Source organism: Helianthus annuus, chromosome 12, assembly GCF_002127325.2.
Source record: "Helianthus annuus cultivar XRQ/B chromosome 12, HanXRQr2.0-SUNRISE, whole genome shotgun sequence".
Classification (NCBI taxonomy): domain Eukaryota; kingdom Viridiplantae; phylum Streptophyta; class Magnoliopsida; order Asterales; family Asteraceae; genus Helianthus; species Helianthus annuus.
In genome coordinates this window covers 51,188,094-51,201,338 of record NC_035444.2, presented here as the reverse complement: position 1 = coordinate 51,201,338, position 13,245 = coordinate 51,188,094, and the positions used below count along the sequence as shown (strand labels likewise).

The following is a 13,245-nucleotide window of genomic DNA, read 5'->3' as shown; positions in this document are numbered from 1 at the left end:
TCGCTTGAGTTTTTATTGATCCTTATGCACGGTTATCCAAACTATTTCATAGATTGGATTTGACTTGATGTCTATGATTCCATTGTGTATGTCGGGTTCTAAAATCTAAGCCATCTTTTCGTAAGTGTTTGCAATCGGAGGGTCAAATTGATTATAAAAACATGAGATTAGTCGATTTTATTTTTAACTAGTGTTTTTTAATGACGCGCGTTACGCGAAAGGCATTGGTGTTTTCGACCGTGTGGTATGGTGGGGCGAGGGTTTGGGGCATGGGTTGACACGTGGACTTCGAGCCCCCCACTGGTAAGTGACGTGTTGGGTCGGTATGGCGGGGCATGGCTAGCCCGCGTGGGTTGGCCAGTTTTATAAAAAAAATTTATAAAAAAAAACCTAAAATTAAAAAATACACACAGAATTAAAAAAAAAGCCTAAAATTATTATTAAAAGTTCCTAAAAATTACAAAATTCTACAAAAAAAAGGATTACAAAATAAAAAGAAGCCTAAAGCGTTAGGTAGATTTCGAACAGGGCGAGCTTGTCAAACGGCTTCCGCTCCTTGCCCCGGAACTGGATGTTGGTCACCGCTACCCGGTCTTCATGACTTATATCACCGCCCGGGACGCTATCGTAGTAGGCTTTAAAACGGTCGAGCTTCGGTCGTAGCTCGCGCCACTTGTGTTGGCACGTGTTTAAATTGTGCCGGTCGTTCCCCACGTTGTGTCGGTAGCTAGCGAAAGCTTCCAGCCAATAACGGGTCTCACTGGGTTGGCGGCCCTTCATTGCATTGTGTCGGTATCAAGTGTGGGTAGCGGGTTCGGGTAGGTAGAGTGAAGGTTTGGAGTAGCGATGTGGACATGCGGTGGGGTTGGGGGGGTTTTATAGTGACTTCGGTGAACCGTTTGGCCAGCCAAACGGTTATTTTATAAAATTTAAACCTAGTCGCTATGGCCTAACCAACCCAGCCAATGAGAGTCGGCCATGGAGGACCGCTAGGCATGCCCAACGCCCGGACTGAAACTCCCGCCCAAGAGGCCACACCGAAACCCAAGCCCACCCGAGATGGTGACTTGGGCATTTGTACCCAACCCACACCCCAACGCTCACACCATACCCCATAGTCTAATAAATGAATATTAAATATTGTTTAATATAATAAAAAATCACATAATAAATAAAGAATTATGAATCACTGTTCATTGACTTTAAATTTTATCATATATAAATAAATAAATATAAATTTATTAACACTCTCTAAAAGGTACTGTTAATAATCATGAGAGTGAGCGTACAACTAACAAAGCATCAAATAATTTATTAGGTACTGTAGAAAATATTTGACATACAGTGCAGTGGGGAAGTACATAATGGGCAGAAGGGGGCGCCCGACCCCCCGAACTTTTCACTCAGTAGTGGAGAGTATGTAGTTTTCGTATAGAAATTTTTGGGTATGTACGTTTTCAAACCCACGGTTCTATAGAAATCTTTTGGTACATATATTTTCAACCCCCGTCATTCGCGTCAAGCTTCGCCACTGATATAGGGTAATTGTCATCTACATATTGTAGTTGTAAATAAAGCAAATACATATCAATGAAAACTTACCTACATATAAAGTAGAACTCAAAACAAAAAGCGTGTAACTTACCGACCGAAAATCAAAGAATGGTTTTCAACCTTTTAACAGGTAATTGAACTTCAAGATTGTTTCTTCTCCTTCGTGGACAGCGTTCAAACTAGGAAACAAAGCAATAAGTTCAAAAAATTAGCTTAAGTATCTTATACCAAACATCTAAAATTTGTTATAATATTACAAGCAAATGAATATATGTTTTAAAGTATTATTATCATGAGAAATACATGCTGCAAAGGTTAAAAAAATACAAAAACAGATGCCATAAAATGTGTTAAAAATGTTCTTTTCAAGCATGACATAAAGAAATTGATTAAAAGTAATTTTGAAATGTTGAGCCTGTTGGAATTGGATGTCCAATTATGAATTATCGATTATTTTACATTACTATTAAGGTACGATCCATTGAGTTACACTTTGGACGACAAACAAATAATGATGTTTAATTATACCCTTATACAGTTAGCAACTTAAGTTATGTCCTATTTGTTTAAAAGTAACACCCTTTAATTTATTTTACTCACATCTTTTTATTTTATTATATTACTAGTTTAAGAACCCGCGAGGTTCGCGGGTGGAGTAAAACACAAATGAATAAGTTTAATTTATTGAAGTAATCGTTTGAATTAAATAACCGTTGAAGTAATAATAAATTAGTAAACTACAATGAGAGAAATAATGTAATAGCTAAAATATTTGGTTAGATAGCTCTAATTTTACCACAATAACGTACCTAGAATTTTTGGAATTTATAATTAATAACTAATACAATGTCGTAATTAAGGTTACAATAGAAGTTAATATTTAAAAGTAAAAGAAAAACAACAAAGAAAACCTTTATTAATCCAGCCAAACACATCCACTTAGCAAGGAGCAAAGGGAGACCCGAACAGCAAGAACAAAACATAGTCTAGCAGAGTTACATCACAAAAAGAATACAAAAAAATGACATTAAACGATAAATTAAAGTTGCGCCAATCACTCCACGAAATACTCATAATCTTTGACATGTGCTGGATCCAAGCATACGATGTTTCATTTACTTCCTCCACCACCTTGCTAACTAAAGTAGCCACTCCTTTAAACACTTTATATTTTCTGCATTGCTAAATTCTCCAACATGTTTTGAGGAATACCCCATATACAATTATTTTCCTCTGTTTCGACGCTCCTGACCCGTTCGAATTTTCAAGAATCATGTTGCTGGGTTACCACGGAAGCAACTACACTGGATGTTCCTGCAAGTTGCTCAAAACGAGAATGGAAACTATTAAATGTCTAAATACCCTTAATTCATCGACAAAAAAACATTATCACAGAATGAACTCATGAAGGCTGTCAAAATGTTTACGTTACAAACAGATTGTACCCATAGCAAGTATACTATGCAGTTATGTGCATTGTATACCTCGGCTCATGTCAAAACGGGTCATTTTTGGTATGGATAGGGTCAGGTTGGGGTGACCAGAAAAGAATCCGTTTATAAGTTTTTTCATATGTAATTAATGCATTATACATTTTTATAGTAATCTACTAATAACATGATTTAGAAATTTGCACGCTTTACACTCTCGTGACATGTTTAACCAATATGCTGCATTTGACGCATTCCGTTGTTATCGAATCTTTTATAAACTGTTTAAAATCTAAATTAACTCAAACTGATTATGTGATTAATATAACTTACTTGTCAACATTATTTCACATGGCACGAAATTCTTTATCCGTTTTCCCCAAAATACAAACATAAGGCCCATGCTTATTAACACCCCGGAAATTAATGCGCTGATCAACGTAATAATTTTCGCTTCTCCGTATGTGAACCTGAAACACCATTTATAATATAAAAACAATTAGAAATAAGCACTTAAGGTGGTGCAAACGTGTTATTTATATTTAGTTAGAAAAGAACCTGGATCACCTTTTGTGAGACCTGTGTTTATTAGGGATATGGTACTCATGCTACTGCATTGATCTCATCGTTTGATGCCTTTTACATTTCAAGTGTTTGGCTATTTCTTGTCTCTTTGACACCAAAGATGGATCTTCATCGAGCAACTCCGCCAGCTGTTTACCCTGAAAACATACCAATTTTACACGTTAGGATTAGTTTAACGTTAGGATTAGTTACAATCCCGTGTTCTACACAGGTTAAACAATGTAAATACATAAATCATAAATATATAAATATAGTTAATCAATGAAATTGAACATTATATAATACATTATATATTAGGCGCCTGTTTTTGCCCTACATGAACCCACCACGTTCTTGTATACAATTGAGAGCAGGTTTTCTCTTCTCAACAGGCAATTAAACATCCAACCAGTGGCGGACCTAGAATTTTTTTTATTGGGGTCCCATTTTCGGTGTTAAGATATTTTACAACTAAACGTTAGAATTAAATTTCAGAAATAAGGCAAACCAAATCGATTAATTAAAACTACCTCAAAGACTCAACCAAATTCGAATTGTAGACCCTTGTACGCGAAGTTTCCTTTTGCACCAACTCGTTTCATATGCAAAACAAACATGATTAGTCCAACAATATTATGATCCCTTTCAGTCTCACAAAATACATATCAGGATAGAGTGCATTAAATTTAATGGCAATGAAAAGCATGATTTGCTTGGGTAAGACATCTTTAAGACTTTGATATCCTTTCTTTCCTTTATATCAATAGCTAATCTTGCTTTATATTGTTTTTAAATCTTTGTACACATATTTGTATGGAGTGTCGTTTCTTCGTCTTCATTGCATAGCTTACACAGGGTGCAAGGCAAATAAACATTTCTTCTTTCAAGAGCGACCGCAGTAGGAATCCGGTCTTGAATCAGCCTCCAAACCAAGAAATTAATCTTGATTGGACACCAACTATTCCACTCGAAATCAATACCCAAATTTGTGAACGAAACTCGTTGGTCTAAAAAACTTTCAAAAATATTTCTCTAAAATGACTTTTTGTAACACAACCGTGTTTGACCCGTTACCCAATCCACTATACCCTCCTATCTGATTGCATCCTAACAAAAATATTATGTGGATCCTATTCTAGGATGCATGAGTACAAACTACAAACTGATGTCTAACAAAATTCATATCATATTTGTATCTAAAAAGTAGCTTGATTGACCTTTAAAGTCAAAGTCTACACAATTGCTAACATGTGAATCTATTTAGTGACAAAAATCTCTAGTATGGCAATCAGTATTAATGACATCATAGAGATGAACATTGTAAAACAAAAACTAACCTTCACCAGGAAACATCTTAGCAAGATACGAAAGTACAAACTGTATTAGAATACATACAAAAAAATCAATATACATTTTTAAAACTGATAAATACCAAAATTATTATAGCAAATTGTAAAGTTATTTTTAACCTGGATTAGTGGTTGATTCTTCTCCGAATTGCAACAACAACAGCCGCTATCAATAGCTTGAAGAAACGCTAACCGCCGCCATTATTCTAACTATCGGATCTAATCTTTTGGCTGGATTTGTTCAACACGTGGTCATCAAACATGAGGACCATGGAAACGCGTGGTCATCAATAAAAACGCTTAAATTTTCATAAACAAATGATGATATTTGTGGAAGCTTAGCTTACTTGCAGGACTTGTTTGACATCCGTTGACCATTAAATTCCAACAGGCCGATAAGTGCAGCCAATAAGATGTTGCGGTTTGACCATTAACCTCCAACATCAACAACTATGAAAAGGTCGATTCACTGCCACACCTCAAATAGTTAACCTATCAAATTCATGAAAAACAATGATTAACCTGCTTATACCATGCCCTATTTATAATTTTCTTCAAAAAAAAAAAAAACTATTTCCGGTTCCAGATCATTTAATTTAAAAATAATGAAAATAAGTATACCTTGCAAGAGGAGAATCAATACGTTTGTCCTGGTTTTGTGCTTTCAATTTAGCACGATACAGCGCCTTCTTCTTTGCTTGAACATCCATTAATCTACAACAACAATTCAAACATCAGTCGGATGTATAATCTCACAAATCCAGTCTAGTTTAAATAAGAAAAACACAAATTATACGAATTAGTTATAGATTAGGGTTAGGTTTTTTAAACTGATTTAGGATCATTTGATACCTGACCTTCAACAATCAGTAAGACATAAACAGTTTCATGTTCATAAACATGAAGACCCAAATAAATTTTCAATAAACTAATTATAAATTACCTCGTGTGACAACAGATTATTGAAGGTGAGGTCTAGTCTCTCCAACTTCTTGAATTCAGCCAAACACGAAACCTAGAACAAATATTCAGGAAACCCTAAGAATAAAAGTAAACAAAAAAATGCAACAAAAGGTAAATTAACAAATATAGTGGTGTTGATTGAAGCTGCTTACAACGAATAGAGCTCTGTGTGTGAAGGTAAAAGAAAACCATATTCATGGATTAAAACCCTAACCCAGAATCGATGTGAAGAAACCCCAGAATACATATGGATTTATAGATTTAGGGCTTATGCGATCAATCATCGTTAAACATGGGAACTCAATCATATTTTGGAAGATGATTATAAAGAAATATGGAAACTTGAATTCTCAGCGTTAATATGGATTTATAGATTTAGCGTTACATTCCCAAAAGTTGCAAAATATTACCTTGGATGGGGGCATCTTTTAGGATAGAATAGCAAGTTCGGGTTTATAGCATGTTCAAGCTCAACAAATCAGTAATGCCTTCGATAAAGATTTTAATATCTTTGTTAGTATAAATAGGTCAAATAGATAATTTAATTCTTTTTATAGTTAAAATAAAAATGGTTCGATAAAAATGACCAAAAAGGAAAAGTTTTGCCATGTTTTAATCAATGCACTTTATGGTTTTATAGTGCACTATTATATTATACTTGTTATATAATATAAGTTACACTATAAAGTATATATTTTATACCGGATAACAGAGATATTAGCAAGCTACTGTAATAGACATACATCTTTCAATGGGACATCTTCTCCATGACTCCAAAAGGATTCTGCAATAGACAAAAAAATATAATAAATAACCAAACGATGCGTATATCAATGAAATTAAAGGTGTTGATGACGAAGATACCTGATAAAATCGATTGAAAAAACAAAATCATAGTTTCGACACATTAGTTCATCAATCCGTTTATTGCAAATCCAAGCCCTTAATCAGAGTTTTCAACACATTAAATAATCTCAGATGAATAGAAAACAAAATAACAAACCACGCAAAAAAGATTGAAGTAATCTATCATATAGCAAAATAGTAAATTATAGCAAAAGAATAACGTTGACTGAAAAAACCTGTCCATGTTTGACCTTGAAAAGTAGTAGATGCAATACCGAACATAAAGGTAGCAACTGAGCCCCCACGCCAAATGGATCTGTTTCACAAAGCTAAATATTCAAGATTTAAACAATGATTTTAAGTTAATAACCATGTTCACAATTATAGTGGTTTAAAGTTGCTATTCTTCTATTAACATTATTAAATAAAATACCAAGTTAACCACTTGCAATAGTAATCCATGACTCCTGGGCATATTAATAGTCCAGTTTAAGTATTTGAACGTAGAAACACTTCTTCTTAAAACAGAACAAATGATCTAAAAATTGGGTTAAACATCAACTAAAAGGATTAGAAAGTTTACCAAAGTTTCAGCACCAGTATATAGTCAAACTGAAGCATAAATCTGACCTCTTCACCTCAAACAAAAACGTGAAATGGACCTCTTCTATTTGATTACAAAAATACAAACAAATAATCATTATACAGACAAACTGAAGCATAAATAATCACGAAATAGAAGCATAAATCTGGCAAAACGAACTAATATACTCATCAAAACCCTAAATCTGACCTCTTCGATTTAATCACGAATATACAAACAAAAAATCGGTAATTAAACAAATTGAAGCTTAAATCATTGCAAAATAAGCGTAAATTTGAAACTATATACTCAATTAATCGCTAAAAGAACACATAAACCCTAACTTTTCATCATAATAAGGAATTGTAGATTCAAATGATATTGAAAGACATACTTAACCACATGAGGATCACGTAAGAGCATCCGCAGGATCGAGATCTCTCTGAGCGTAACAGGCGGAATGCCTTCTTCGTCTTCATGAAGTTTAGTTTTCTTGAGAGCAACAATTTTGCCGGTGGCTTTCTCTCTGGCTTTGTATACTTTTCCATAGGTGCATTCTACCTACACATCTAGTATACTTGATGTATACTTTTTCTTATTCAAATTATGTCCAACTGCAGATTGAATTGAGTCTTCAAGAATACAACAGAAAATAAAAACTCAACACCAAAGTGGAGCTTTATTAAAACCAAGAACGGCCCTTAGCAAGCAGCTAACAGACCCAAACAACAGAGAAAAACAAAAATAAAACACAATCAAAATCTTAACGTTGAGGAAAGGCCAATCAAGTTTAGGGTTAGACACTACCTGTTGGATCCGAATGTGAATCGCAAACCTAACAATTTGTTCCACTTTTCACAAACCTAAACATATACATCATACCTGATACATAATTGTAATTCAACTGATTACTTAAACTAAACCCTAAATCCTGCCGTTTAGAAGAAACGCTAACACCTGAGGAGATGAAACAATAATTCAAAAAGAAGGAGAAACCCTGACCTAAGAAGATGAAACGACGATCAAGAACCCAGAGCCACCGATTCCAAGAACTGATTCTAATGAAAAATCAAGCAAAAAAGTTGTTCAAATCCAAAAAGAAGTGGCAGCTATGAAGATAGAATCCAAGTTGAATGATATAGTTGAGAGAAAAGGAAGGAATAAAAGAAGCGTGTGAAGAGGCAGAGAGTTGAAATTGAAATTAGGGTTTAGAGGCTTTTCGTTTTAGCGCCTAAACACAATAAGCGTGGATTGATAGGAAGACACGTGGCTATTAGTAGTTTAAGCAAATGCCAAGTGGCCAAAATTGTTTTGTTTTAATATAAGTAATAGATCTTATACTGAAAAAACAACTTGGTTGAATCCTTTAGTTTAAAAATCATGTCGATTCGAAAAGTTATTGACGGGACGTATCACTAACTTTCGTCCGTTGGAATTACAATGCTTCAATTTATAAATGTTGCCTTAATTAAGAAAATGAAGCGGTGTGATATATGTCGGTTAAATGCCACCTTATTTTTAATCTATATATATTCTAAAGTTTAGTTATATGTTCTATTTTAAAACCAAAATTTATGGTTGTTTTAAATGAGGTCATTTACATATATCCCCCTCCTAAGATCATTTATTACATATATACCCAACCCATAAAATCAATTACATATTTCCCCCTTTTAAACCATACATATTACATATTTACCCATTTTATTAAAATCACTCCTATTGAATTACTATTTTACCCTTAATGAACTTATTAAATGATTATTACATTTTTCCCCTTTCTAATACCATTACTTACATATTTTATGATTTAATGTGTAATATAATTGTTTACAAATAAGATATTAACCTAATGATATGAATTCATTTTTTATAAGTCCTGCCTATTTTTTTATAAGCTTCTGCCTCTGTTATGTGAAAATTGAAAGTTTTGCTTATATATAATACGTCATAACTCTTAAGCATTATTTTTTTTCAAAGAAAACAGTCATGCGACCATGGTTTAAAAATTTACTTTTGCTGTAAAATATATATTCTAAAGTTTAGTTATATGTTCTATTTTAAAACCAAAATTTATGGTTGTTTTAAATGAGGTCATTTACATATATCCCCCTCCTAAGATCATTTATTACATATATACCCAACCCATAAAATCAATTACATATTTCCCCCTTTTAAACCATACATATTACATATTTACCCATTTTATTAAAATCACTCCTATTGAATTACTATTTTACCCTTAATGAACTTATTAAATGATTATTACATTTTTCCCCTTTCTAATACCATTACTTACATATTTTATGATTTAATGTGTAATATAATTGTTTACAAATAAGATATTAACCTAATGATATGAATTCATTTTTTATAAGTCCTGCCTATTTTTTTATAGGGGAATTGGCCTATAATAATCCCACCTAGACCTTATTGGCCATTAATAATCCCACCTTACAATATTCCCCCCACCAGTCCCACCTTTCACCTATTTTTCCTACAATGGTCCCCCGTTAAAAAAACTTAACGGAGTTAAGCTTTTTTCCAAATTACAAACAGATTTTTTAGGGCTTTTGATCAGAACAATGATACGAGTCCATTGATGTAAAACTTACTTCGAAATGGTGCTCCAAGTGACTTGATTTTGGTTAATTGGAAATTTAAACACCCGAATTGAACCGTCGTTTTCATCATTTGGACACTGTTTCGAGGCAAGTTTTACATCAATGGACTCGTATTGTCGTTCTAATCAAAAGCCCTAAAAAATCTGTTTGTAATTTGGAAAAAAGCTTAACTCCGTTAAGTTTTTTTAACGGGGGACCATTGTAGGAAAAATAGGTGAAAGGTGGGACTGGTGGGGGGAATATTCTAAGGTGGGATTATTAATGGCCAATAAGGTCTAGGTGGGATTATTACAGACCAATTCTCCTTTTTTATAAGCTTCTGCCTCTGTTATGTGAAATTGAAAGTTTTGCTTATATATAATACGTCATAGCTCTTAAGCATTATTTTTTTAAAGAAAACAGTCATGCGACCATGGTTTAAAAATTTACTTTTGCTGTAAAACAGTTTTTTCAATATTATTTTGAATGTTTAAAACATGACAATTAGATTTCTGAAATAGCATTACACAAAAAAATGGAAATTTAGCTCCTGCTTCAAAACAATTAAAATGTTGATGATCGAACTAAGATTTAGGCTAAAGAAAAATTGATTACGACTTGAATAAAACAAACGTATATTGTATAACAATATGTTTTTTTATATAAGATATTTTAGATAATCAATATTTTAACGTAAATTGTTAGTGTAGTTAACTAAAATTTAAATGTATAATGGGTCGGTTGTAAAAAATATGTAAACTTAAACTTAACCAGTAACTAGATATGTAAAAAGGTCACTTGTTTTATAATATGGGTATGACCGTTTTTTTTTTCAAAGAAATATTTTAAAGATTTTATCACAACATATAGAGTATTGACTAGATTGATTTTGAAGTTAAGAGATAAGAAATTAAGAAAAAGGGTAATTTCATAAAGAAAGGGGGAAATATGTAATTGATTTTAAAGATTGGACAAATATGTAATAAGGGTTTTTAATAAGGGGATATATGTAAAAATTCCTTTTAAATGCACCAGCCTATAAGAATCCTATTAATTTCATTTAATTTACTTAATAATCACAAGTTACATTACTTTAATCATTTGGGTCAAAAACAATTCCAGTTTAATAATCACAAGTTACATTACTTTAATCATTTGTGTCAAAAATAATTCCACAAAAATAATTCCACAAACCCTAGATCATCTGATAATAACAATAAGAAGAAAGCTCCGGCCGCACACAAATCTCCGGTATTCGACTGCGATTGCTTCGATTATTACACGAACTACTGGTTCCGGTGGGACACGTCTGTTAACCGAGAGCTAATTCATCAAGTAATTGAAGCTATTGAAGAAAACTTTACCAGTAGTGAACAGGTTAACTGTCGCGGCCGTAAACCTAACCAGAAGAAAGAGAAGGCGAGTCATCGGAGGTTCGCCGGAAAAGCTTTAAATCCTCCGCCAGAGGTTTCGGTTTCGCCTCCGTACGACATCTCATTAGTTTCGCCTCCGTACGACATCTCATTAGTTGCATCGTTTTGGTTTTGATCTTTTCCAGGAATTGTTTTGTTTCGATCTAAGTTTTTTGAGTTCGTTTCGGTTAGATCTTTTACGTTTTTTGTTCCGTTTTCAGTTTTTTTTTAGTTTTGTGTAAATTTAGTTTCCTTTCCGGTTAGATTCGCTTTATTTGTTTTTGGTTCAGGTTCAGTTTTCATTTCAGCAACATTATTTGTCTCAGCTTATTTGTTTCGGTAAAATTATTCAGTTTGTATAGGTTCATTTCGGTCTGGTTTTGTTTTTTGGTTCGTTTAGGTTTGGTTTCAGTTTCCTTGGTTTTCGCTTTTAGTTGGGTTCCATTTTTTTTAGTCCCCGGTTCGCTTTCTATTGGCTCAAAACTATTTATGCGGATCAAGTTAAAAACATATATTCACATACACACACACACGTGTGTTTAAGGTACGTTGCATAATCTATACATCTTGCTTTAAACAGAAGTAGGTGCAACCCGTAAACGAATTGGAGGTTCAATGTTATGTTCGTTTATTTTCGTTCATTTATCTTCGATGATTGACTTTCGTTTATGTCTGTCCTCTCTCTTATTTGCGTTCGTTTGTAACCATTCTTTATTTTCATTTGAATGTTCGTTTAAATTTGTACATTATTAATATTCATTTGAAATAGTTTTCATATTATCAAACCATTTGTTTACTTTTAAAAAGTTGGATGTAATGATACTGGTAGAATATTGACTTCCACCATGCTGGTAAAATTAACACAGTTTTACAACCCACCAAGCCGATTACCACTCGCCTGCCTATTTAAATAAATGGGTTAAATAAGTAATGAACCGCATTCAGGTTACATGAATTTAAGCGTGACGGAGTTAGACTTGCATGGAGTTTTCCTACATATTTTGATAGGTCTGTTTGAATTTGCATATAAAAAATAATTATCTGAATATGATTTATTTCAACTTCAACTTTCAGTAAACAATTTCTAAGTTTAGATATATCTTATATTTAAAATCAAAATTTATGGTTGCTTTAAATGCATTACAATTAACTTTAATGAAATAGTACCAGCCTTTATGACCATGTTTAATCAATGAGCCTCTTCCTTTTCTCCATATATTAATGTTTAAGTTAGGGTTTATAGACTTTTCATAACAATTCACCTTAAAGGATTGATTGGTTATTAGATAACTAATACTTAATATTACAATTAACTTTAATGAAATAGTACGAGCCTTTATGATCATGTTTAATCAATGCGGCTCTTCCTTTTCTCCATATATTAATTGAAATAGCTCTAGCACGGGATTTCTGGACTCTGAGATACACTACCAGTTTAGCAAATGGTAGTCTTGAGGTAAGTTTATTGTACCATTGACGGTTCACCATTATCTTTAGAAATTTACTTCTGATGTATATGTTGCTTCTTTAAATAACTGAGAAATAGAGGCGAAACGAGTTGGTTAACGGGTATTAAAACAACATCACATGACTATAAGCACAATGACAATTGTCACAAATAGAGGATTACATTGTACCTATGCGTCAACTAAAAATAAAATTTAATTAAATGGACTAAACAACTACATTAAGTTTGAGATCAGGGTAAAAATCTAAAACATCATTTTTGTTTATTTTTTACTTTTATAACCAGATGTGTTGCAGGCATCTGAAAATGTTACCCTGGAGTCGGTACACAAGATTGGCAAGCTGGAGTGACATACGTGTCCAGATAACACTTTTTAAATCCTGCATACCCTATTTATTAAGTATTGGGTTAATTGTAATAAATTTTAGTAAATAAATATATAGATTATATAACTAAACACTTGAAGAACTGTT

General features: G+C 32.9%; 2 long non-coding RNA genes across 5 annotated transcripts; both read right to left on the bottom strand.

Annotated features, from left to right (window-relative positions):
• Window positions 1-3,591: 3,591 nt before the first annotated feature.
• Window positions 3,592-5,369, bottom strand: LOC110894992. Of its 2 annotated transcripts, XR_002566824.2 has the most exons (4): window positions 5,245-5,369; window positions 5,018-5,128; window positions 4,079-4,925; window positions 3,592-3,706 (listed from the first exon to the last, which is right to left on the bottom strand). It is a non-coding gene; the product is annotated as an uncharacterized LOC110894992 (long non-coding RNA). The 2 variants fall into 2 exon arrangements; XR_004875402.1 differs by having other exon boundaries at window positions 3,594-3,706; window positions 5,018-5,294.
• A 151-nt stretch (window positions 5,370-5,520) lies between these two features.
• On the bottom strand, window positions 5,521-7,726 carry LOC118484979. Of its 3 annotated transcripts, XR_004875399.1 has the most exons (8): window positions 7,684-7,726; window positions 7,290-7,373; window positions 6,943-7,022; window positions 6,725-6,802; window positions 6,604-6,644; window positions 6,271-6,348; window positions 5,841-5,912; window positions 5,521-5,611 (listed from the first exon to the last, which is right to left on the bottom strand). It is a non-coding gene; the product is annotated as an uncharacterized LOC118484979 (long non-coding RNA). The 3 variants fall into 3 exon arrangements; XR_004875401.1 differs by lacking the exon at window positions 7,290-7,373 and having other exon boundaries at window positions 7,684-7,725; XR_004875400.1 differs by lacking the exons at window positions 7,290-7,373; window positions 7,684-7,726 and adding an exon at window positions 7,140-7,174.
• Window positions 7,727-13,245: the final 5,519 nt, after the last annotated feature.